We start from the raw sequence: 25,714 nt of genomic DNA on the forward strand, positions 1-25,714 counted from the left end.
TAACGTTCTCTTCCCCCGATATGCCTTTACGAATGCTATTCCCCGTAAATACTGTGGCTGATATTCTTCCCTCTTGAAATAAGAATGTAACCTGAGGAAATATGTAGCCTTGTACGGAAATAAAATGTGAATGATAAACAGTATAGATAAGAAGATAGAAGAAGCTTTTGTGATGCGGCGCTACAGGAGAATGCTGGAGATTAGATTATTAGATCGAAAAACTAATAAGGAGATACTCAATCGAACTGGGGAAATGAATTATGGCACAATCTCATTAAAAGAACGGATCGGATGATAGGGCAGGCGGAGGCATCAAGATATTGTCAGTTTGGTAATGGATAAAATATTTACAGGGTGCGAAGGTAAGTCTACAGTAAGCAGGTTCAAATAGATGTAGTTTACAACAATCTTATAGAAATAAAGAGACTTGCACAGCACATACTATAGTGTACAACTGCATCATTTAGTCTTCGTGCTCAAGGCCACAACAACAACAAAAACACCTCTAACCACTATGTACTTCCTACACTGCAAGAGCTTTCAGCATGACTGTTTCCCCCTGTACTTCAGTTAATCAGACGCTTCGCTGTTTCATCCTAGTGTTCTTCGACAGTTGATTCTGATTCCATATCAGCGTGAAACAGACTCAGATCAGTTCAAAATTCACGTACAACTACCTCAAACGTATTGGTATGTTGTCTATCTCATTTACTTATGGTTGCTGCTACGTTTGCTCTTCATACTTCTAATTCTGTCGCAAATATTCAACTTTTAGATTTGCATCTCTTGTATTTTTCCGTGTTTGCAGTTAAAATTATTGGATATAGATTCCGGCTTGTACGCAAGATACTGTTTTTTCTTATTACCCTAACATGTTTCGACACCTCAGTGCCATCATCAGTGGGTTTTGTTTATTTCAAAACTGTAAAAAGTGAACATATTTTAGGTTGTAACTGACTAACAAAACGAAGCCTAAAGACAGTTATGGTTCTTTTTTTTTCTTATCTTGATTTGACACTATATGGTTTTGCACGACCATCTGTATGGTGTCCTGCGCTGATAGCTTGTCATCTGCAAACCCTACGATGTCAATGTGAATTTTATCATGGATTTAAACAAAATATATTTAATGTGTGTGTGCAGTGTGTTCAGAATGCGAAAAAGGGAGGATCCATCACAACAAAATATTAGTAATAACAAATATCTACACAAAACATTTTGCCACATCAAAATCAAGTTTGTAAAAATCAAGAGATGTGTTAAAATTCACATTTATATCATTTTGTTCGCAAATGACAAGTCTGACACTCCACTCCTTTTCATGTTCGTCATACATCAGCAAGAAAACACCCCATGAGTGCGTTAGTGTCACTAGAATAACTTTTTGGGGTTAGGAGTGGACCCTTATTCTATGACAGAGCACAACAGTGTTTAGCTGTACTAAATTTGTTTTATTCCTATTTTGTTGCTAAAGAAGCACACGGGTTTACATAGATTGTGACATTACAATTTCAGGACAGTTGTCAAGGTAACCCACTACATCGTGTTTAGCAGAAATAACACTGAACACAATATCAGATTTAAATGGGATGTTCTTTATAAGACTTTTCTTACTTCTAGACAGCGAAGTTGGCCAATATATCGATAAATCATCCGATTCCGGTTCTAATTTCGGTACTATTTAGGATGATAATCAAGTCCATGGAAGATGGTTAGTTTTTGTGACAAGATGAGCGAAAGATTAGTCCAGGTTGCTCGAGTTCACAGTGGACGCAAACTGGTGATCCAACAATTTTACGCTTCTGCGAGCGGCATTTACCTTTACCTGTAACGTGCTGACAGCTGCCCTCTGAAAATCCTATGAAACGCTAATCAAAATCTTTGCTGAATCTATCAACTGAAACTGTCTTATGTTTCTCGTTAGGCGAGAAAACATGCACTCATCCCTAGTTTGGAAAATATGGCGATATACACGAGCATAGATGGAGCAGTGTGCATGCTTCAACGCCCTCTCAGTTCTCACAAGACCAATTAACTACGTCGCTGTTTCCTTTCTCCACTACCGGAGCTCAAGGACTCTTCAGCTAATTTCTAGCTGAATGTCAGCCAAAGTGAACGCAGTGTTTATACAAAATTCCTCTTTTGGCGTCGTACAGAGCGTAATGGGCCCAGTTCTACTCTTGACCCAGGTTCAGACGAGAGTCCCCCAAAGTTTTCGGTATTGTGTCTTTCGTAGCAAACTGGCCCCCACCTGTGTCCTTTCGTCATGGCTTTTTCAGACCAATGGGAGCATTCCTTTCATCTTGTGGAAACTACCCCTGCCAATCGCAAAGGGCCTACTTGTTAAACTGCGTCGCAACATCGCCCCTTTTTTCCTTCCGAGTTTATTTCAGTGAAGCGGACATTTTGTGTCTGCTCCTGACCCCTAAAAGTTACACGCGCACATCATGAGCGTACCACGGGCCTTTCACGTGATCAACTGCGTCGCTGGTCTGTTTGTATCCATCTGGAAATGCTCCAACGCAGTTTTCTAAAGAATTTCTCCATCACAAGCAACGCTGGGCCACTACCTGCTCCCCTCGCTGTATCGCCCAGCGCATTCGTTGTCTCTCTCGCTGCGGATCACCAAACCCTGTTAGAATCCTTCAATGGTATGTGAGTCGTGACGGCGCAACTCGCAACTGCCCCAAAGCTAAAAAGTTTCTTCCAGCAGCTTTTTTCACCTTTTGCTCGTTTACATGCAGGATTTGGGTGCGGTGTGTTAATACCGTAGAATCGACTATCATCCCTTTCCATTACATACTGTACATTTCGATAGGAAAATCTGCTCACTATCACCAAAGTATGTCAGGTGTCACATTCATCTATTTATTACGATGTGTAGAATCTGATGTTAGGTGCAAAATTAACATTCATTCAAGCTGACACCTTTCACAATTTATCAGTGCAGGACACCATACAGATGGTCCTACAAAACCATGTAATGAAAGATCCAGGTAAGAACAAAAACGAACAAAAACTGTCTTTAGGCTTCATTTTGTTAGATCAGCTACATTCTAAAATATGTTCACTTTTTGCAGTTTTCCAATAATCAAAACCCACTCATGATGGCACAAAAGAAAAAAGAGTCTTTTGCATAAAAGACACAACCTATATCCAATAATTTTAACTGCAAACACGGGATAAACTACCAGAGCTCCTAATCTAAAAGATGAATAAAAGTGTCATTTCTGTTGTTTTCTTTACATATTTCTTTCAGTTACCTTATGTAATATACCGCAGCATTTATTTCTATATATGGTCCAAGTTTCATCGAGCTATGTTACTTGGAAGTGATACATCATGCGAAATTTTCTTTCGTCCTTGAATTCTGCAAGTCAGTTACAACAAATTTCAGTGTTCCGCGTCTGTTGTTAAATAGTAATTCGTTTGGTCTTGAGTCGTAGGACTCTTGTGAGCAGCCAGAAGCTATGGGCAAATGTCATAACCCAGAGAAAAGGTACGTTCGTGCTACTGCCAGCCGTAATTCTGCTCACATCGAAATTTCTGCATATCTTTGAATCCTTTGCCTATCCTTATCAGGTAATACTACGTGTAAGGAATCATTGTGCTGCATTTCAAATAACATGAGTGTCAAGGTTGGCGATTCTCTTCTGTCGATATATTCACCGCCATGTGATGAGCCTTTTTATTAATACACACTATAGACGACTGCCCCTATAGTGTCAAAGGATGTATACAACTGTTGCCATTTTGTCTTGACCATTTCAAACGCAATAGCAGTCGTGGGACATTTTATCCCGTCCGACGAGTAACTGTTTATCCACCACTTCATAAAATGCATTTCATGACGTGTTCTGAGAAACGCTGGTGTCATCTGCAATATCACATTGAAAATTAAAGTCTCATACTTGTAAGAAGATTCTAATGCACTGTTCCGAACTTAACAATCTACCTCTTGATAATGTTTATAACGTCATCTTGACAAACCTCTTGTTATTGCCATTTCAGTAAAAGAAAAAAAAAACTATCAAGCCATTTTGCGTCTTTCTAGAATTTGTGTAGTTCTTTATACTTTCATTTCGATCGTTACACCCCTATACTGAAATGCCTTAACAAACTGCAAGTCGAACCTCACTTTCGCAATATATAATTGGGAGTCCTCTACTGGGGAACAAAAAGACTTTGTCTTGTATTAATACCGTCAATACCACAGAAATTAGTATCCATGCACTTATTGCTGGTACAGGAGCGAGTAAGTCAGACAAGAAACAAAAGCAGAAGTGCTGAATTAGATCTTTATACATTCGTTCAAAACGAATGTCAGGTAATGCAACCAGCATTCACCTCCTGTACGTCTTCAAGAATAATTAATGTTATGCGTATCAATATTAGTGGAGCTTAAAACCAGCTGAGATTACTACAAGTCGCTAAGACTCAACGAAGACCTGTTCAGTGTCTAAATAAAATTTGCGAGAGATTTAGCTGCCCACTTGACCAAGATTAAAGATAGTTATTGCCCGTTTTTGTTCTTATCTTGATTTTATATTACATGGTTTCGCACGACCATCTGAATGGTGTCCTGCGCTGATAGCTTGTCATCTGCAGACCAAACGTTGTAAATGTGAATTTTATCAGGGAGCTACACAAAGTACATTTAATGTGTGTGTGCAGTGTCCTGAGAATGCAAAAGAGGAAGGATCACAACAAAACGTGAGTAATGACAAATATATAGGCAAAACATTTTGCCACACTAAAATCACGTTTTTAAATGTCAATGGATGTGTTAACTCGTTGATAAAATTCACATTTACATCGTTTGATTTCCGAATGACAAGTTATCAGTGCAAGACAACATACAGATTCCGGGTAAGAACAAAAACGAACAAAAACTCTCTTTATTCCTTATTTTGTTAGATCAGTTACAACCTAAAATATGTTCATTTTTTACAGTTTTTCGATAAACAAAACCCACTGGTGATGGCACAGAGGTGCGGAAACATGTTAGGGTAACAAAAAAAAAGTGTTTCGCATAAAAGGCGGAACCTATATCCAAAAATCTGTCACAAATGTTGATTTTCTTTTAGTGATAGACGAAATTCAATATGTTGCGCTTTTTTTATCTTCACCATACCTATCTGTCTTAGATTCTGATGGCAACTCTCTCCACTTAAAATGTCTCCGCGATATTCTCAACGTTACAAAAAGTACGTTTGAAAGTCACTCGTTTGTATCATGATTGAGGGACAGGAAAGAGCAACACATTTCAGATTCTTCTTGGATTGAAATGTTCTGCTGCTTACTTAGCTGTCCATAAAGACAGCCAAGAGTAGTAGACCGAGCTACGTCCCCGATTTCCAAAGACATTTTTCGTAGAAAGGGGAAGTTTTAAGTGGAACTGACTAACGAGATGGGACTGTTCAAGCAGAGTGTCTCAGTATGAGTGTCAGGTGCGCCTCAAGTCATTGAAGCTACCCATCCCTACGTTTACATAGGCTCCCAAAGCCTGTTTCTCATTAACGGATTTCCGAATTCCGAATCTGGTTGGGCATGTTAACACTCCAGTTTCGATTTTGCGGGCAGTGAAGGAAAAGACATTGTATTAGACCGTCAGGGAACCTATTTATTTTCTTAATTTGATGAATGCTTGTGTAGGATATATTTGTGACGTATGCTATTTCGACACTGTCATGCATGCCTACGAACAATTATCATGGCTACTTACCGATAAGCGTAGAGACTACCGTACCCTATGTTTGCTCTATCGCCTTCTCAGTCATTGCACTTCCTCTAATTTATCTTAAACTTCTACACATCTCTCTACAGAAATAATCGTTCTCAACAAAATAAAAAACCTCTCTGTAACACTACATAATACTGCCATTTTCCCAGAATCTTTTTCTGTGCCAGGAACACGACTTTGGAACAATCTTCCTAAAAATATCATAGAAATTAAATTCATTTCAAACTTGAAAAGACAGCTAATTGTTCAACTTCTATTACAACAGGTATCCGTTTCATACACTATACAAACAAAATATTGACTAATACCGTACACAGGCGTCTCGAAACGTTGGAGTATAATGATGAGTGACAAATCATCAGTTCGCTTTATTTTTTCTACAAAGCGCGTGATGTAGGTGGGAGTGATGAACAGTTTTGCACGCATTATCTAGCGAGGATAAAATGCTCGTAACAGAACAGAATGGAGAGCCCCAGCTCAAACCTGTTGTGAAACAGATATATTTCCTTGAACACACTCTCTCTCTCTCTCTCTCTCTCTCTGTCCATTCTCCTTATGGTGTGTGAGGGAAAGTACTATATGCACCCGCATCCCGCCCCATTTCCTGTTCCTTGGTACGCAGAATTAATGATTCTGATAAGTCTCCACGTTTTCTTTTCGCGAAATATACTTAAGAGGAAATATAAATATAGCTGACATTTTCGTGAAAGTACACTCTTAGTATTTTAACAGTAAACCACACCGTAATGCATAACGCCTCTCTTGTAGCGTCTCCCACTGGAGTTGGTTTAGCATCTCCGTAACGCTTACGCGCTTTAGCCCTATTTACACTATCCACTTTCTTGTCACAGATGACTACTCGAGACATGGCAGACTACTGCAGCGCTTTATTCTTTTATTGTGTCCCGTATGTCTCGTGTGGAGGTTTTCGTATACACGTCAGTGCCAAAACTGAGCGTGTTGTAGAGAGCTATCTGCTATGCAGTTTGGCGCCTGAACTATGAAAGTGAGATAATGAAGGACTATCTTTTTCGCGAAAAACATGTCAATATAGTAACAAAAAATACAAGAGCAAGCAAAGATAACCTATTTTATTAATGACCACAGTAGAATTCATAATGGAAGTTCTAGGTCGAGGGTTAAATTCTCTACACCCTTGAGAACTGAAAGAATAGGAAAAGTGTCATCCAAATATTTTAAAATGTATATTTGACCTCGAAGAAGATCAGTTTGGATTCCGTAGAAATGGCGGGGCACGTGAGGCAATACTGACCCTACGACTTATCTTAGAAAATAGATTAAGGAAAGGCAAACCTACGTTTCTAGCATTTGTAGACTTAGAGAAAACTTTTGACAATGTTGATTGGAATACTCTCTTTCAAATTCTGAAGGTAGCAGGGGTAAAATACATGGAGCGAAAGGCTATTTACAATTTGTACAGAAACCAGATGGCAATCATAAGAGTCGAGGGGCATGAAAGAGGAGCAGTGGTTGCGAAGGGAGTGAGACAGGGTTGTAGCCTATCCACGATGTTATTCAATCAGAATATTGAGCAAGCAGTAAATGAAACAAAAGAAAAATATGGAGTAGGAATTAAAATCCATGGAGAAGAAATACCATGGAGAAGAAATAAAAACTTTGAGGTTCGCCGATGACATTGTAATTCTGTCAGGGACAGCAAAGGACCTGGAAGAGCAGCTGAACGGAATGGACAGTGTCTTGAAAGGAGGGTATAAGATGAACATCAACAGAAGCAAAACGAGGGTAATGGAATGTAGTCGAATTAAATCGGGTGAAAGCAAAACGAGGGTAATGGAATCTAGTCGAATTAAATCGGGTGATGCTGAGGGAATTAGATTAGGAAATGAGACGCTTAAAGTAGTAAATGAGTTTTGTTATTTGGCGAGCGAAATATCTGATGATGGTGGAAGTAGAGAGGATATAAAATGTAGACTGGCAATGGCAAGGAAAGCGTTTCTGAAGAAGAGAAATTTGCTAACATCGAGTATAGATTTAAGTGTCAGGAAGTCGTCTCTGAAGGTATTTGTATGGAATGTAGCCATGTATGGAAGTGAAACGTGGACAATAAATGTGGTGCTACAGAAGAACGCTGAAGATTAGATGGGTAGATCACATAACTAATGAGGAGGTACTGAATGGAATTGGGGAGAAGAGAAATTTGTGGCACAGCTTGACTAGAAGAAGGGATCGGTTTGTAGGACATATTCTGAGGCATCAAGGGATCACCAATTTAGTATTGGAGGGCAGCGTGGAGGGTAAATATCGTAGAGGGAGACCAAGAGATAAATACACTAAGCAGATTCAGAAGGATGTATGTTGCAGTAGGTACTGGGAGATGAATAAGCTTGCACAGGATAGAGTAGCATGGAGAGCTGCATCAAACCAGTCTCTGGACTGAAGACCACAACAACAACACTTTTATTTTGTCGATAAAATATATACAGTGTGACCCAAAAGTCCGTTAACATTCGAAAATGCACTAATTAGTGGAATAATGTAGGTAGGGAAGTAAAAATTGACACAAACACCTGAAATGCCACGGGGTTAAAAGACTGCAAAATCTATCCAACAGATGGCGCAGGATAGCCCCAAGGAAATGTGAGGTGTTGCTTTTCAAATTTTCAGCTTGGCGAGTGTGAGGTACGCCGATTGTTAAGGGATCGCATTATTCCTAGCTTGGCTAATAAACACCTGCTGGCAGATACGACTTTTACGCAGGATGGCCCCCGATCCCATATTGGTACAAGTATGAAAGATATCTTGCGCACTCCGTTTCGTAAGAATCGCGTGCTGAGCCACCACTTCCGTCTTCCTTGGCCTCCGAAGTACCCAGACCTCAATCCACGTGGTTATTGGTTGTGGCGTTACTTCAACTCGCAAGTCTACCGCTGTCATTCGACCTCATTAGGGGTGATAAAATACAACATCCGACGTCAATTCCTCATCATACCTGCTGATATGCTGTTCAGTGTTAGTCAGTCACAACGTTATCCCTCGACTACAAGTACAGCGGCCATCATATTATGCATTTGATATAAAGAACATCATTTATGCTAAAAATCAATTCTTATCCTAATTATTGCTATTGTATCCTATGAAGCACCATCTTCTGGTCATTTTATGCACTCTTTTTCCGTTTAAACCAAATCCCATATCGTTTCAAGCATGTGTGCCAATTTTTACCTCTCTATCTACATTATTTCGTGATGTATTGAATTTTCAAAGTGTTAACGAACTTTTGGGTCACATTGTACTTTAAAACACATGAAAAAATATGAAGACTGCCGTAAAAACCACCTTCTTACTTTATGCTTTGTATCTTGTTTTCTTGCTAAGTGCACAAACACATCTAAAATTATTTTTTCTCGTCATATAATTCTGACCTTTTCACTGCTGAAATAATTTTCATTAAACCGCGTTTATCTAGTTACGTTTTTATTTATGCACAGTGTAGGCTCTTTCTCTGTAAAACGTAAATATGTTTTTGCTTTCAGATATTTCGTCGATCTTATAGCACAACACTAGTAGAAAATATTGCAGTACCTCGTTCAATCAATGTGCCACAAAAACAAAGTATACAACACAGTAAAAATTAAGAAAACGTGAAAGCACAAAATTCATTTCTATAATAGGAGTGAGCTCCGCCAGAATAGGCTCTGTTAGCAGATGCCACCACAGTCCTGTGTACCTACGCGTGTGCAGTGTTTAGCATACTCGGAAATTTAGAACTCCACACTTGGCACATTCTGTTGACGGGGACGATTTATAGAGCATTGACGTCATGGACATACTCGCGATGTGGTTGGCCTCAGATTTACACGCAGGCACGAAAGGCGCAGACACTTCGAGTAGTCTATTTTGACCAGAAATTCTTTCGTATGAAGTGAGCATTAGTAAGCGAATCTGCGACCGCTACAGTTTGCTAGCGTTGCGACTTTCCTCCATACACAACCATCATCTTTATTATCAACTAGGTCATTTATAAATATTGTGAATACTCCGGTTGAGTGTGTCTGACGTTAATTTTTACATCTGAAGATACCTTTCCGTTAAGAATGACGTGCTGTGTCCTTCTCTCCCTTCCAAAGAGTTCACACACCTTCTTAAGTGAATCCTACTCCGTACTCTCTCTTCATTAATAATATTACGAAATTCCTGCTAACCAAATTTCATCATGTTAACGAAATTGGAACAGCTGCTTTACAGACACCATTCGTATAAAAGAAATTACTCTCGGATAATCGATATTTTGTCGGCCCAGCGAATTAAGTTCTGGTCTTGTACGTCAACTGGACAGTGATAATTGTTTTCCGGGATTGGTTTTTCGTCTTTCGCAAGTTGTGTTGCACGTAACCTTGGTGACTGTTGTACGAGGCGGAGGAAAGCGCAGGTGGAGGAACAACGAAGCGGCGGCGGCGCGCCGAGTGGGGCAGTCCTGAGAGGGCTGGGCTATCGCACGTGGGCAGGCATACGTAACGCCGCTTTCCCTGACGCCGACGTCGCTCGGCCAAAGGAAGCGTTCGGCTCGCCTTGCTGACACACCGACCTACTCTCTGCCTGCAGACTCTAGAGTTAACGATTGCCGTCTCATTTGCTGTCGAGGAGACGGTATAGCTAAAGCAGCAACTATTCGAGGAAATATCAATTACATGTTCCTTCAGTTTCACACACCAGAACAAGCAGTACAGTTTAAGTTCAAAAAATGGTTCGAATGGCTCTGAGCACTATGGGACTCAACTTCTGCGGTCATTAGGTCCCTAGAACTTAGAACTACTTAAACCTAACTAACCTAAGTACATCACACACATCCATGCCCACGGCAGGATTCGAACCTGCGACTGTAGTGGTCGCGCGGTTCCAGACTGTAGCGCCTAGAACCGCACGGCCACTTCGGCCGGCTTACAATTTAAGTGGTACTTATAAAAAATTCCCAGCAAAGTATTGATACAAAGGGTGAAGTAGAATTCTACCGACAAACTTTCAGACGCGGTTGACGGATACTGTCTGAGTATTTTGTTATAAGGGACCCACAGTCTTCGGCGGCTCGTTACCCGTCTATTGAGCTTTGGTTGGATTCTTGTCCCAGTTACCTTCGTATTGCTCTGAATATAGCTCAAGACACAGTAAATGTCGACGATACGTGTTGTTTGTCTTCTTTACAATCGCTCTCCGATGATTTGATTTGATTTGAACAGGGAGATAAAAACGACAGCGGTCTTAGCCCACTATTGTCCGCACCGAAGCAGTCTAGTAAAGCCAACCAGTACTCTTAAAGAGTAATAGGAGTCCTTCTAATAGTCCTTTACTGACACCATTTTTTTCAGGACTTGATGACCCGAATATTCTATGTCTTCTGATCTCCAGCGCTTCGCAATGGAAGATTAGATGTAGTTCGGTTTCATTACTCTCACCACACAGCGTACTCTTACGGGCTTCTTTCTCTATACTCATCACGTGCAGATGTTTCTTAAACTTTCCACGGCCTGTCAAGAGTCCTACCATGAGTTTAGTTTGTTCCTGTTCAATACGAGGATTATAAAACTTTGACATCATTAGCTTGCCATAGTTTTGTTTCTTGATTGTATTCCAATAGTCTACGTGCTGCACTCTGATCCAGTTACATAGTTTTGATTTAACTATCGCCTTAGTGATGATGAGGATAGGTTCCTGTACAATAAATGAAATCATCACACCTGCTGTGGCCAGCTTGTCAGCTTGTTCACTGCCACTGATCCCTGAGGGACCAGGGACCCATAGCTGGTTTAACCTGTTGCTTTTCCCAAGTCTCACAAGGGCTTTGTGCTTTTCTGTAACGATCTTTGATCTCGTTGTGGGGGCTGACAGACATTTCAGAGCTGCTTGGCTGTCTGAATAAATGTTGGTGCTACGATCTTTGTAACGCGTACGCAAATTCTCTTCCACGCACGCTGTGACAGCGGATATTTCTGCCTGAAATACTGCGGTCAGATTCCTTAGAGAGATTACGCTCTCTATTCTAGGCTTTACCCCGTATATCCCAGCCCCTGCGCTTTCGTCTGTTTTCGATCCTTCAGTAAACCAGATTCTGTCTCCTGCACGGTGTTGTGGTTCGTTCCTCTGTTGATCTCTACTTCCAGTTGTTACACTGAAAGGTTTATTGAAGCAGCTGGGAGTTATTGTATAATCAGCCGGCATTTCCTTGAGCGTCCTTATATTGACCTAATTTCGTTCATCATAATCGATGTTTTTGGAAAGCCTACAACTGTGTCATTACGTCCACAACCTAAACATGCAACAACTTTTATATAAATAACCTCTAAGTCAAGTCAAGGTAAACTGAACATGCTGGAAATTCTGGGATCTCCCTGTGCTTAGCTAACATCCTTGTAATAAGTAAGATCTGCCCTGCCAGCATTCCTTCAATACGTCCTCCCACATTTCGTAGACAAAGTGCCGCTGAGAATTCGTCAGCCTGTGTGGTTTCAACATGACGGGGCGTGGCCCACTTCGCACTCGATGGTGAAGTACAATTGGGACGATAACGGATTGGCTGCTGTGGTTCTGTTACATGGCCAGCTCGGTCAGCATACATAACACCAGAGCACTTGTTCTTATGGGGGCTTGTGAAGGGCCTGCTTTATAAGGTTCCGATCGATACTAGCGCCGACCTGGTTGGTAGAATTATCGCAGCCCCGGAAGTAGAACGTCAGACTCCTGCAATTCTTGAGCGTGTAAGACCGTCGATGGAGCATCGCTGTACACTCTGCCGTGATCATGATTGAAAAGCTTGTAAGGATGTTGCTGGGTAGGATGTACTGAAAAATAATTGTTAAGAAATAAATCTGATACGTTGCACCGTTTGCGAGTTAATTAGCGTTGAAATTAATAAATCAGCGCTAATTCAACTGGTCCACCAGAGACGGTGTCGCCAAACGTGTGCTTCGTTTGGTTTCCTAAAACCGAAAAACAAAGCAATACAAAAACTGGAGATGGGACAGCAGTAAGAATCGAACCCGGGACAAAGGCTGAACAGTCTCGTGCGGTATCGTCTACGCCAGTGGTTTTCAACCTTTTTGAATACGCGACCCCTTTCCAAGAAAAAATATTCTGGCGATCCCCAGAACCATAATAAAAGTATGTCAGCGATTTCAAAGGAAACGTATTTAATTTTCTTTATATTAATACTATACAGATCGGGAAATCAAGTGCACTGTGAAAAAAGATCGCAGAGCTCTGCGTGCAAAGATATAATTATATTCTTTACCGCGGTAGAGGCGTGGGGGTGAGAAGCACTGATGCTCAAATCGTTATAGGCACTGAAAGCTAGCTAAAGACGGATATAAGCTCAGCCGAAACTTTTGCGAAGAACCTTACGGTGTTCCGAAAAGATAGGCGGTGGGGTGTTTTTTGCTGTCAGAAGTATTTTAACTTGTCGCGAAATTGCAGTAGATACTTCCTATGAGTTAGTATGGTCAGAGGTCATTGTTGGCAACCGGAATAAAATAATAATTGGATCCTTTTACCGACCTCCCAGTTCAGATGATACAGTTGCTGAAAGGTTCAAAGAAAACTTGAGTTTGATTTCAATCACGTACCCGACTAATACGATAATAGTTGGCGGTGACTTTAATTTGCCCTCGATATGTTGGCGAAAATACATGTTTAATTCCTGAGGTACGCATAAAATATCATCCGAAATGGTGCTAAAAGCATTCTCTGAAAATTATTTCGAACAGTTCGTTCATGAGCCAACGCGAATAGTAAACGGTTGTGAAAACACACTTGACCTCTTAGAAACAAATAATCCTGAGTTAATAACCAGCATCAAAACCGATACAGGGATTAGTGAATACTATGTTGTCGTAGCGAGATTGAGTATTGTAATCCCTAAATCCTCGAAAAATAAGCGAAAATATACCTATTCAAAAAAGCAGATAAAAATTCACTTGAAGCCTTCCTGAGAGACAATCTCCACTCATTCCAAATTAATAATATAAGTGTAGACCAGATGTGTCTTAAATTCAAAGAAATTGTATTGGCAGCAATTGAGAGGTTTATACCAAATAAACTAACAAACGACGGAGCTGATCCTCCTTGTTACACAAAATGGGTTAGAACACTGTTGCAGAAACAACAAAACAAACATGCCAAATTTAAACAGACGCAAAATACCTAAGATTGGTGATCCTTTACAGAAGCTCGAAATTTAGCGCGGAGTTCAATGCGATACGCCTATAACAGTTTCCACAAAGAAACTTTGTCTCGAAACCTGGCAAAGAATTCTATGAGATTCTGGTCGTATGTGAAGTATGTTAACGGCAAGTAACAATCAAAGCCTTCTCTGTGCGATGACAATGGAGATACTATCGAAGACAGTGTTGCCAAAGCAGATTTGCTAAACACAGCACTCCGAAATGCCTTCGCAAAAGAAGACGAAGTAAATATTCCAGAATTTGAATCGAGAACAGCTGCCGACGTGAGTAGCGTAGAAGTAAGTATCCTCGGAGTAGTGAAGCAACTCAAATCACTTAATGAAAGCAAGTCTTCTGGTCCAGACTGTATACCAATTTATACCAATTAGGTTCCTTTGGGAGTATGCTGATGCATTAGCTCCATACTTAACAATCATATACAACCGTTCGCTCGACGAAAGATTCGTACCCAAAGACTGGAAAGTTGCACAGCTCACACCAATATTCAAGAAAGGTAGTAGGAGTAATCCACTAAATTACAGGCCCATGTCGTTAACGTCTATATGCAGCAGGATTTTAGAACATATATTGTGTTCGAACATTATGAATTACCTCCAAGGAAACGGTCTATTGACACACAGTCAATATGAGTTTAGAAAACATCGTTCCTGTGAAATACAAGTAGCTCTTTATTCACATGAAGTGCTGAGTACTATTGTCAAGGGATTTCAGATCGATTCCGCATTCCTGGATTTTGACACTGTACCACACAAGCGGCTTGTAGTGAAATTGCGTGCTTGTGGAATACCATCTCAGTTATGTGACTGGATTTGCGATTTCCTGCCAGAAAGGCCACAGTTCGTAGTAATTGACGGAAAGTCATCGAGTAAAACAGAAGTGATTTCAGGCGTTCCCCAAGGTAGTGTTATAGGCCCTTTGCTGTTCCTTATCTATATATACGATTTGGGAGACAATCTGAGCAGCCGTTTTCGGTTGTTTGCAGATGACGCTGTCGTTTATCGACTAATAAAGTCATCAGAAAATCAAAACAAACTGCAAAATGATTTATAGAAAATATCTGAATGGTGCGAAAAGTGAAGTTGACCCTAAATAACGAAAAGTGTGAGGTCATCCACATGAGTGCTAAATGTAACTCGTTAAACTTCGGTTACACGATAAATCCGGCAAATCTAAAAGTCGTAAATTCAATTAAATACCTAGTTATTACAATTACGAACAATTTAAATTGGAAGGAACACACAGAAAATGTTGTGGGGAAGGCTAACCAAAGGCTGTGTATTATTGGCAGGACACTTAGAAAATGTAACAGACCTACTAAGGAGACTGCCTACACTACGCTTGTCCATCATCTTTAAGTATACCGCTGCGCGGTGTGGGATCCTTACCAAATAGGACTGATGGAATACATCGAAAAAGTGCAAAGAAAGGCAGCACGTTTTGTATTATCGTGAAATATGGGAGAGAGTGTCACAGAAATGATACAGGATTTGGGCTGGAAATCATTAAAAGAAAGGCGTTTTTCGCTGCGACGGAATCTTCTCACGAAATTCCAATCACCAACTTTCTCCTCCGAATGCGAAAATATTTTGTTGACACCGACCTACATAGGGCGGAACGATCACCACGATAAAATAAGGGAAATCAGAGCCCGTACGGAAAGATATAGGTGTTCAATCTTTCCACGCGCTATACGAGATTGGAATAATAGAGAATTGTGAAGGTGGTTCAATGAACTCTCTGCCAGGCACTTAAATGTGATTTACAGAGTATCCATGTAGATGAAGATATAGATGTAGATGTAGGAGTCAGCCGGGGCATAGTCGCGCGGTTTCGGCCACTACAATCTGTCGACCGAGTACGCCAGCAAGTACGGACGTGATTACTGTCTTCGCGCTTCGCTCTAAGCGAGCATAAAATGGACAAGTTTCTTAAAAGATCTGTGCAGCCCTTCACGTCTGGTACAAGTGGCAGTGGTGGAAGAGAATGAAAATCGAAAAAATAGACTTTATGGCGACAGTTATCTGAAGTATGGCTTTACTGTCATGAACAATAAACCTCAACGTGTAATTTGCACCGAAGTATTGTCACGTGAGAGTATGAATCCATCAAAGCTTCTGCGTCACCTCTCAACTAAACATTCCAAGGAAACTGATAAACCGTTGGATTTCTTCGAAAGGAAACTGAAAACAACCAGCAGCAAGTTATTATGATCAGGTAATAAAATAGTGATGTTATTTGTTGATTTACAATAGTATAATGTTTCTGATTTTTTATTAGTTTCTCTGATTTAACAATATTTTTATCTGATTTTAGGTATCCAGTGTCAACGAGAAAGCGTTACTAGCTAGATACCGAGTTGCTAAACCAGGGAAGCCGCATACGAATGCAGAAAATGTTATTTTGCCAGTAGCCCTGGATAAGATTGAAATTATGTTAGGTAAGCAGGAGGCAAACAATCTAAAACGCGTACCATTGAACGCAGAATAAACGATATGGCCGGTAACATTGGAGAACAGTTAGTCGAAAAATTAAAGAAGACCCCACATTCTCCTTTGCAGTTTGATGAATCTACTGATGTTTCAGATTGTGCTCAGTTTATAGTATTTGTACACTTTGAAGCAGATGAAAGTATCATGGAAGACATTTTATTTTGCAAAGCGGTGCCTGCGATCGCTACTGGCCAGTGTTTGTATGACATGTTTTTAGAAAGCACTCGCAACTACGAGATTGATTGGACAAAATGTATCGCCATTTGTAGTGATGGCGCTGATGCTATGACTGGAAGTAAAAGTGGGTTCGTCGCGAAATTAAAATCAGTAATGCCAAATTTTTCGTGGTCACACTGCTTTCTTCATCAACAAGCTCTGGCTGTCACGATTTTAACTTCTGATTTAAATGATGAACTTAAAGAGGTGATCAAAGCTGTAAACTATATTGAAGGTAAAGCGTTGCAAACTCGACTGTTTAGGATCATTTGTGAAGACGCGGGCTCACTCCATCAAAATCTCCTTTATCCCACAGAGATCAGGTGGCTTTACAAAGGAAAGGTATTGACATGATTTCTGAAACTAAAAGGTGAATTGTTAATGTTCTTACAAGATTATAAATCTGGATATGCGAATTACTTTTGTGACCCTGTTTGGCTATTAATATTAACATTTCTCGCGGATCTTTGCAACCATCTAAATATTTTAAACAAGAGCCTCCAACAGAAAGAAGAAACCATTATAACAGCCAAGTATGATCCCTCGCAGAACTTAGTTTCTAGTCAACGTTTTTACAAGTATTACGATTGTCGAAGAAATGGCAGTGGACCAGTCGGTGGTACTAAGTTCTCACGTTCCTTGCATGATACAGAGCTTGCATAATTTGGAAAAGGAATTGTTAAGCTACTTTCCAGAGCTGAACTCTGACGCTGATTATGGTCATAGATGGATACTAAATCCTTTTTTTTTAGATGTGTTACTACAACTGGCTGATCTGATCACGAGGACGAAAGAAACACTTATAGATTTAGTGGCTGACGGGATGCTTAAACTGGAATTTAATTCGCAAAAGATTGGCATCTTCTGGATGAAGAGAAAAGAAATCCACAGCTGGCAAAGGAAGGTTTGAAATTATTAGTGCTATTCGCCACTTCCTACCTTTCTGAATTAGCATTCTCTTCAATTGCGAACATAAAAACTAAAAAGATAAATAGACTTCAACCAGAAAATGATTTTGTGATTTGTGTCTCAAAAATAGAACAACTATTTTACAAACTATTAATAAATAAACAGGCACAGCCTTCTCATAGAAACTGTTGTATTCTTATTGTAGTCTAGAACCTATAACCCTTGCTTACTTTCGCTTGGCTAAGTGAGACCCGTGGCAGATATCGCTGGTGTCACCCTATGAATAAAAACTGTTCCAAACGATTAAATCTTAACAAGTGTCAAGTATGATTATTAATAATACAAATGAGAGACATTAGTCATCAGGCATCAAATTGCAGTTGTGCCGATAACGCGCTGTGCATTTGCGTACAATCGCTGGATGGGTACGATTATTGTTATTGACTTTACTGTAGACGGTGCGGTTAATGCTCCGCGAGAAAAAAATGACAATGAAATAACAGAAAACGCGGAGGGAAAAAGAGAGTAATGTTTGACATCAGTGTTATCATTATTATTATTATTACGACGAACAAAATGCATTAGACGCTCCGACAAAGACAACGCCGCCGAAATTGCAGTATTCAACTGTACTGTTAACGACACTCCTCGCGTTGTAATGATTGTAACCGATACCTCCGCTCTGGTATCCTCAATGATGTTGCCAAATTCTCTGTGACGGTGTTCTAGGCAAGACTCATGTTACTTCAGGGCCTTGAGATACCTCTATATGAATTCCATTTTAGATATGTGGTCGTTAACCAACACGAATTCAATAAAGCTGCGCATTAACCAAAACGTAGGCAGGGGTTTTATTCAGCTAGCCTTCTTGTGTGTCACTGACTCATTTTGAAGTGAAGGTAAAAATAAATGTCTTTAGACGACTTCTTGTAATCGCAATGCAGGTAAGACTCAGAAGTGAATTGTCCTCTTTAAACGAGGTCCCACTGTATAGTCAATTTGCAAACAAAAAGATCTTTTTTCGAATTTCTCACAGTTACTTATTGGATCTTCTTCATTTAGTTATCGACCGGTTCCTGAAAACAGTTTTCCAGTTTTGCGTTTATTCATCGTTAATACGGTGTATTTATTGTAAAACAATCTACATTATGCTCAATTCAGAATTAATGTTAAATAAAGAATTATGTAATTTTAATAAAATGTAAATACCATTTTCCATAGGTCTATGTTTTTGTATTACAGAACTCCTAGTTTTGAGACATGTAGCAATATGGTTATTTCATTTACTTTCATTCAGTTTCAAAAGAAGACAACATTTCTTTTTAATTAATTGCGAGAATCTGTAGCATATATTTTAACAAATGGTGGTACTAGTTCTTTGTAAGATATTTTCAACTCTTCTATAAAGCACTATCAAAAAATCAAATATTCACTTCACAGCAATCACCACAATTAAGTACACGAAAGAAATGGCAAATTAACCAAGTGACGAGCAGCGACGATTTTGTGCGAATTCCGATGAAGCCACAGAACTAGGAAAATAGAAACATCGTCAACATGCAGTGTGTGAATTAAAGCCTCAGTTGAGCTCAGGCATCCTAGATCCGCTCGGTAGAAATTGCTGTACTTCGTGTTTGTCTCACAGCTGCCAATCCTAGCAATCTATTGTTGGATTCGAAGCTTGTTATTGAAATGCATTCCAGTAACCGTGCTGCCAAATCTTGCACGTGAGTTGTGTGCGAGTTGTTGCAGCCATTATGTATCACATTTGAACATGAGCATCTTTTAAATGCGCTTTCATAAATTTTTCTAGTTACGTGTGATATTTTTGTCATAGCAGATGATTGGCACGTGAACTAAGTTGTCAGTACTTATATAATACGCTGCCACTGCACCGCCGTTCCAGCCAGAAATTTGATGTGGTCCTTTCCCTCTCCCTGCAAACCTCTCAGAGGTAAATACTATCTGCACAAGACTTACTAGTTAGTGACTCTCGCCGCCCTAGCTCCATCCCGCAGAAATGGGAAGAGATCGATAGACACCGTGTTGTTTGTCACTGCTGCAAGTGTTTGCGTATTTGAACTCTTCAATAGGTTTAAATGAAATTCGTATTCACTATTATAAATAAGTACCAGATTTGAACGTGAGCGAATTTTCAAGGTGCTTTCACATAACCTTGTCACCTCCGTGTGACATTTATACCGTAGCAGATGATCGTCATGACACATACGTTACCAGCCATGTTGCAACTGCTTTCTCCTGTGACCGCAACCCCCTGAGCAAAGCCACAGATATGTTACTCTGTGGCAAAGCTCTGCGACCCCCCTAGGGGTCGCGACCCACAGGTTGAAAGACACAGGTCTACGCTACGAGAGCAACTGACAGTAAGCGTGTCTGGTGGGCTGCTTGAATTCGCTCGCGCAATTTCTGATTGGCTACATTCAATGCTAATGAACATGGAATCGGCGCAACGTATCGAATTTTTTCTTAGCAGTTATTTGTAAGCACAACTTACCATGCAACATACACCACTGGCCATTAAAATTGCTACACCAATAAGAAATGCAGATCATAAACGTGTATTCATTGGACAAATATATTATACTAGAACTGACATGTGATTACATTTCCACGCAATTTGGGTGCACAGATCCTGAGAAATTAGTACCCAGAACAACCACCTCTGGCTGTAACAACGGCCTAGATACTCCTGGGCATTGAGTCAAACAGAGCTTCGACGTCGTGTACAGGTACAGCTTGTTCATGCAGCTTCAACACGATACCACAGTTCATCAACAGTAGTGACTGGCGTGTTGTGTCGAGCCAGTTACTCAGCCACCATTGACCAGACGTTTTCAATTGGTGAGAGATCTGGAGAATGTGCTATCCAGGGCAGCAGTTGAACATTTTCTGTATCCAGAAAGGCCCGTGCAGGGCCTGCAATATGTGGTCGTGCATTATCTTGCTGAAATGTAGTGTTTCGCAGGGATCGAATATAGGGTAGAGTCACGGGTCGTAAGACATTTGAAATGTAACGTCCACTGTTCAAAGTGCCGTCAATGCCAACAAGAGGTGAAAGAGACGTGTAACCAATGACACCCCATACCATCACTCCGGGTGATACGCCAGTATGGCGATGACGAATACGCGCTTCCAATGTGCGTTCACCGCGATGTCGCCAAACACGGATGTGACCATCATGATGCTGTAAACAGAACCTGGATTAATCCGAAAAAATGACGTTTTGCCATATGTGCACCGAGGTTCGTCGTTGAGTACACCATCGCAGGCACTCCTGTCTTGATGCAGTGTCGAGTGTAACCGCAGTTATGGTCTTCAAGCTGATAGTCCATGCTGCTGCAAACGTCGTCAAACGGTTCGTGCAGATGGTTGTTGTCTTGCAAACGTCCCCATCTGTTGACTCAGTGATCGAGACGTGGCTGCACGATCCGTTGCAGCCATGCGGATAAGATGCGTGTCATCTCGACTGCTAGTGATATGAGGCCGTTGGGAACCAGCACGGCGTTCCGTATTACCCTCCTGAACCCACCGATTCCATATTTGGCTAGCAGTCATTGGATCTCGACCAACGCGAGCAGCAATGTCGCGATACGATAAACCGCAATAGCGACAGGCTACAATCCGACCTTTATCAAAGTCGGAAACGTGCTGTTACGCATTTCTCCTCCTTACACGAGGCATCACAACAACGTTTCACTAGGCAACGCCGGTAAACTGCTGTTTGTGTGTGAGAAATCGGTTGGAAACTTTCCTCATGTCAGCACGTTGTAGGTGTCGCCACCGGCGCCAACCTTGTGTGAATGCTCTGAAAAGCTAACCATTTGCATATCACAACATCTTCTTCCTGTCGGTTAATATTCGCGTCTGTAACACGTCATCTTCATGGTGTAGCAATTTTAATGGCCAGTAGTGTAAATTCGTATTAATTATTTATCATTATTATAAATAACTAACAAACCTGAACGTGAGCGAATTTGCAAGGTGCTTTCACAAAACCTTGTCACCTCCGTGTGACAACCACAGCAGATGATCATCATGAAACATTCGTTACCAGCCATGCACGTTCTCCTTGTTCTCAGGTCCCGGCGGAGTCAGGGATTTTCACCTGCCTCGAGATGACTGGATGTTTGTGTTGTCCTCGTCATTTCATCCTCATTCAAGAAAGTGGCGAGATTGGACTGAGCAACGATTGGGAATTTGTAGGGAACTCTGATAACCGCGCAGTTGAGCGCCCCACAAACGAAACATTATCATCATCGTACTCAGGCGAGCGGTCGGAGCACGGCTTCCCATTGTTTTCTTTTTGGGGTGTTGGAAGATTAGCGCCCCTAAGACGCTGGAAAAGTCGATGAGACAGCTAACCCGATGGTACTTTGCCTGCGATGTAGGGATTTTTTTTTTTTAATTTTGTGGGTACGGACGCGCTGACTACTTACATTTGTTAAACCATAGCGGAAAAACAAGTCCGTCACGTAACTTATGGACTACTAGTCTTCGATTGCAAAGAATTGGTGCGAAACACAAGAGAAAATGTAGTGAGTCAGCCGCGCTTGCGGACAGCATAATAACAATAGAAGACTAGAAATGCTGTATCCAAAAAGAAACTATAAGCGCAGTCGAAGAAAGAAAATACCATTCAATTAAAATATATGCCAAAAATGAATGTAGCAACAGTCACAAGTTAAATAAAAGTAGTAACTTTGCCGAACGGTACTTCTTCTGAGCATATGAGAATATCCTTGTAATCATTTCTGTGTGTTGTGATATTAATTTCAGGTTTTTAACAAATTTAAAACTGCTTAGAATGAGATTTATTCTCTAAAGTTTACGTTACATTGGGATCAAAGTGAAAGAAACTGAAATGCAAATAGTAATAATTTTCACACGTATGTACAGTAGGATAAGTGCTTGAGTACCCTGCGATCTTGCATAGTATCAATGCCCATAGAACTTCTTGACCTTTTGTTTCAGTGATAATTTAAACTTATCATTGTTAACTTCTTGCTGTGGTCGTAGTTTTTCGTTGGAAATACATGGAATGGTGTACCACCGTTTCAGAGTCCTATAGCGGTGGCCGGACGACGGGATAAACACTAGCAAAGAAAGTGTGTGTGTGTGTTTGTGTGTGTGTGTGTGTGTGTGTGTGTGTGTGTGTGAAAGAAAGAGAGGGGGAGAGTTTCTTATACCAAACTTTTCAGTTTGAAGTCCTCTAGTACAGTGGTCGTCCAATTGAAGCCAGCAGGCCACATATGGGTCGAATCAAGTATTCGTGTTGCCCGTAGGTGTCAGCCGTATTTTACTATAATATGCGTCTTGCAGCTAAGAATTGAATCCAAAAAACGTCAACTAACGCTAAGAGCTTCTTAAGATAGTAGTTGTCCTGCTCAGCAGTAAACGAAAATACTTACAGAGACAGTAATATTTTAAGATGTGCCTAATTTTAACTGACATTGATGAATTTGGCCGTGAGCTAATTAAAGTTGGCCGTTTACCTCAAGGCAGCGCGGCCGCTGCGGTATTAGAAGAAGTGAGAGGGGGGGGGGGGCATTTTATTGTTTGTCTTCCAGTACCGATAACACAGTCTCACCGATCAGGTACTATGGGATAAAGTTTGACACGCAGGTATCATGAGTTCGTGAATGAGCACTACATAGACGGTCATCGTCAAATTTGATACTTAAAACAAGGAATACAAAATTAAATTACGGCTGTTCTAATACAAAACAATGAACAGAAGAAAAAACATATTCGCAGCATTTAGTAACATCTGTGATCGTGTCTCATGTTGCAAATGCATTTAAATATAAGTAGAATCATTGTTATTAATCAATTAATCATCCGTTCACACAGACGGCACAATAACATTTCGTCAGGCAACTACAGTGATACAACTCTGGAATCGCTGATGGTGGCAGCAATATGAAACAGAGAACTGTCGACACGAAGTGGAATGCTGCCGACTTTTTAACGATCAGTACTTGTGGACCGGCGGCTAACTTATCGCGCCCATACTATATCTAATCTACTGAGGGCTCATAACTTACTAAATTATGTGGGTTACATATGCGACCCGATGTGCCGCCCTACAACGTCAGTATTGGTTCTTGAGCAAAAAAGATTGACGACCACTGCTCTAGTATGTATAGAGTTTTGCCGTAAAGGCTTAGAACGCCCTGTGGTATTATGCTCTGAGACTACTTGCAGTCATGGCCGAGATGCTGGTTCGATTTACAAAAAACACAGCAGAAACTTCCTGGCAGATTAACACTGTGTGCCGGACCGAGACTCGAACTCGGGTCCTTTGCCTTTTGCGGGCAAGTGCTCTACCGACTGAGCTACCCACGCACGAGTCACGCCCCATCCGCACAGATTTAATTTCGCCAGTACCTCGCCTCCTACCTTCCAAACTTCACAGAAGCTCTCCTGCGAACCTTGCAGAACCAGCACTCCTGGAAGAAACGATGGTGCGGAGATATGGCATAGCCACAGCCTGGGGCTTCTGTGAAGTTTGGAAGGTAGGAGACGAGGTACTGGCGAAGTTAAAGCTGTGAGGACGGGGCGTAAGTCGTGCTTGGGTAGCTCAGTCGGTGCCGGCACGGTAGCTCAGCGTGTTCAGTCAGAGGGTTAGCTACCCTATGTAATAAAAAAACTGAGTTAATCGATCAACAATGAACTTAATCGGATGTCTTACGACGTCCGCCCCAAGCAGATGCAACGAACAAAACTGAACAAAACGAGATTTATATATAAAAAAAATAGTCGGTAAAGCACTTGCCCTCGAAAGGCAAAGGTTCCGAGTTCGAGTCTCGGTCCGGCACATAGTTTTAATCTGCCAGGAAGTTTCATATCAGCGCACACTCCGCTGTAAAGTGAAAATTTCATTCTAGAAACACAGAAAAATTTTGTGGGAAATAACTGCAGTCGCCGAAGCCCATGCCCATTTGTCTCCTACAGTTTGTCAGTACTGCCGGAATGTTAATGCCTGATTGATATTCCCCTTACGATTAATCCTGTCCCATTTAAGCCTTTACCAGATTAACACACCCACCAAGTTACTCTTCTATAATCCTGTGTGGATTGGGCTGTTTTTCCGGGAAGTTCTGGGTCACCTCAAAGGCAACAGCGCCAGCTAAAAACATCATTCGACCGCTTCAGTGGTGATTTTCCTTTATCGCTAGTCGCCGCGTCTCGTGAATATATTCAGGATTCTCCTTGCAGTGATCGTCAAACTTGTAATTCAATCAATCCTATATTCTTTCAGTCTTGCAGTATGGTGCTCTAAAGCCTCTTTCTTCTATTCTAATCGCCTTGCAAACTCCTAGGCTAGCGCGCCCCTCTTGTGTCGTCCATGAGTTATTGGGGCCCCTCTTAGTTATTGATTTCCTTTCCAATCTTCTTCCTAATTTCCCTCTAAATTTCGTTGTCTCTTTTCTGATTTTTCCTCTTTTAACATGAAGGTTGGATTATCTCAGTGCCGCTATCGGGACCCTGCATCGACATTTAGCACTGATCCCTTCCCCATTTTCAGATACTTGGAATTTGGCTGAAAAGAATGGCATTTTACAGTGGACCGGATATCGAACAGAATGACCTAGTTATGGTCAGGAGCTGAAAACTGGTAAGAAAAAGTTCCATCGGGTGCCTCCTGTCACTCCCATTGCTTTCCAACATCATTAGGAATTGTCTCCATTTTATTGCTCCTTAATTCTATCTGCCTCTATAGTCCCATCTACACCTCCTTCTCTTACTAAAGCGGTACAGTGGAATAATCCGTTACTGTAATATCGTCATTAATGAAATCTGAAGCTTAATACAAAAATGAAATGTTGGAAAGGAGGTGGGAGGCTCGAACCACAGCGCTTGGCACTGAATATTCCTGCTCATCACGCTTGGGTGGACTGCTACCTCGCTGTGATATCCTGTAGGACACGGTATTCAAAGCGAATTAGCGAATGTCTCTGAGTTACGGCAGAGTCGTGCAGTATCGGCCGGCTTAAGTTTTTTTACTTTACTTTATAACTGTAGCGGTTAATCGGAATGTTAATCTACTATTACCTTACCTCAAGATATGTTTTATGTGTGTTCACAGTTTGATGGCTATTATTTTTTATTTATGGTACTTA

This window comes from Schistocerca gregaria, chromosome X (genome assembly GCF_023897955.1).
Source record: "Schistocerca gregaria isolate iqSchGreg1 chromosome X, iqSchGreg1.2, whole genome shotgun sequence".
Lineage (NCBI taxonomy): Eukaryota > Metazoa > Arthropoda > Insecta > Orthoptera > Acrididae > Schistocerca > Schistocerca gregaria.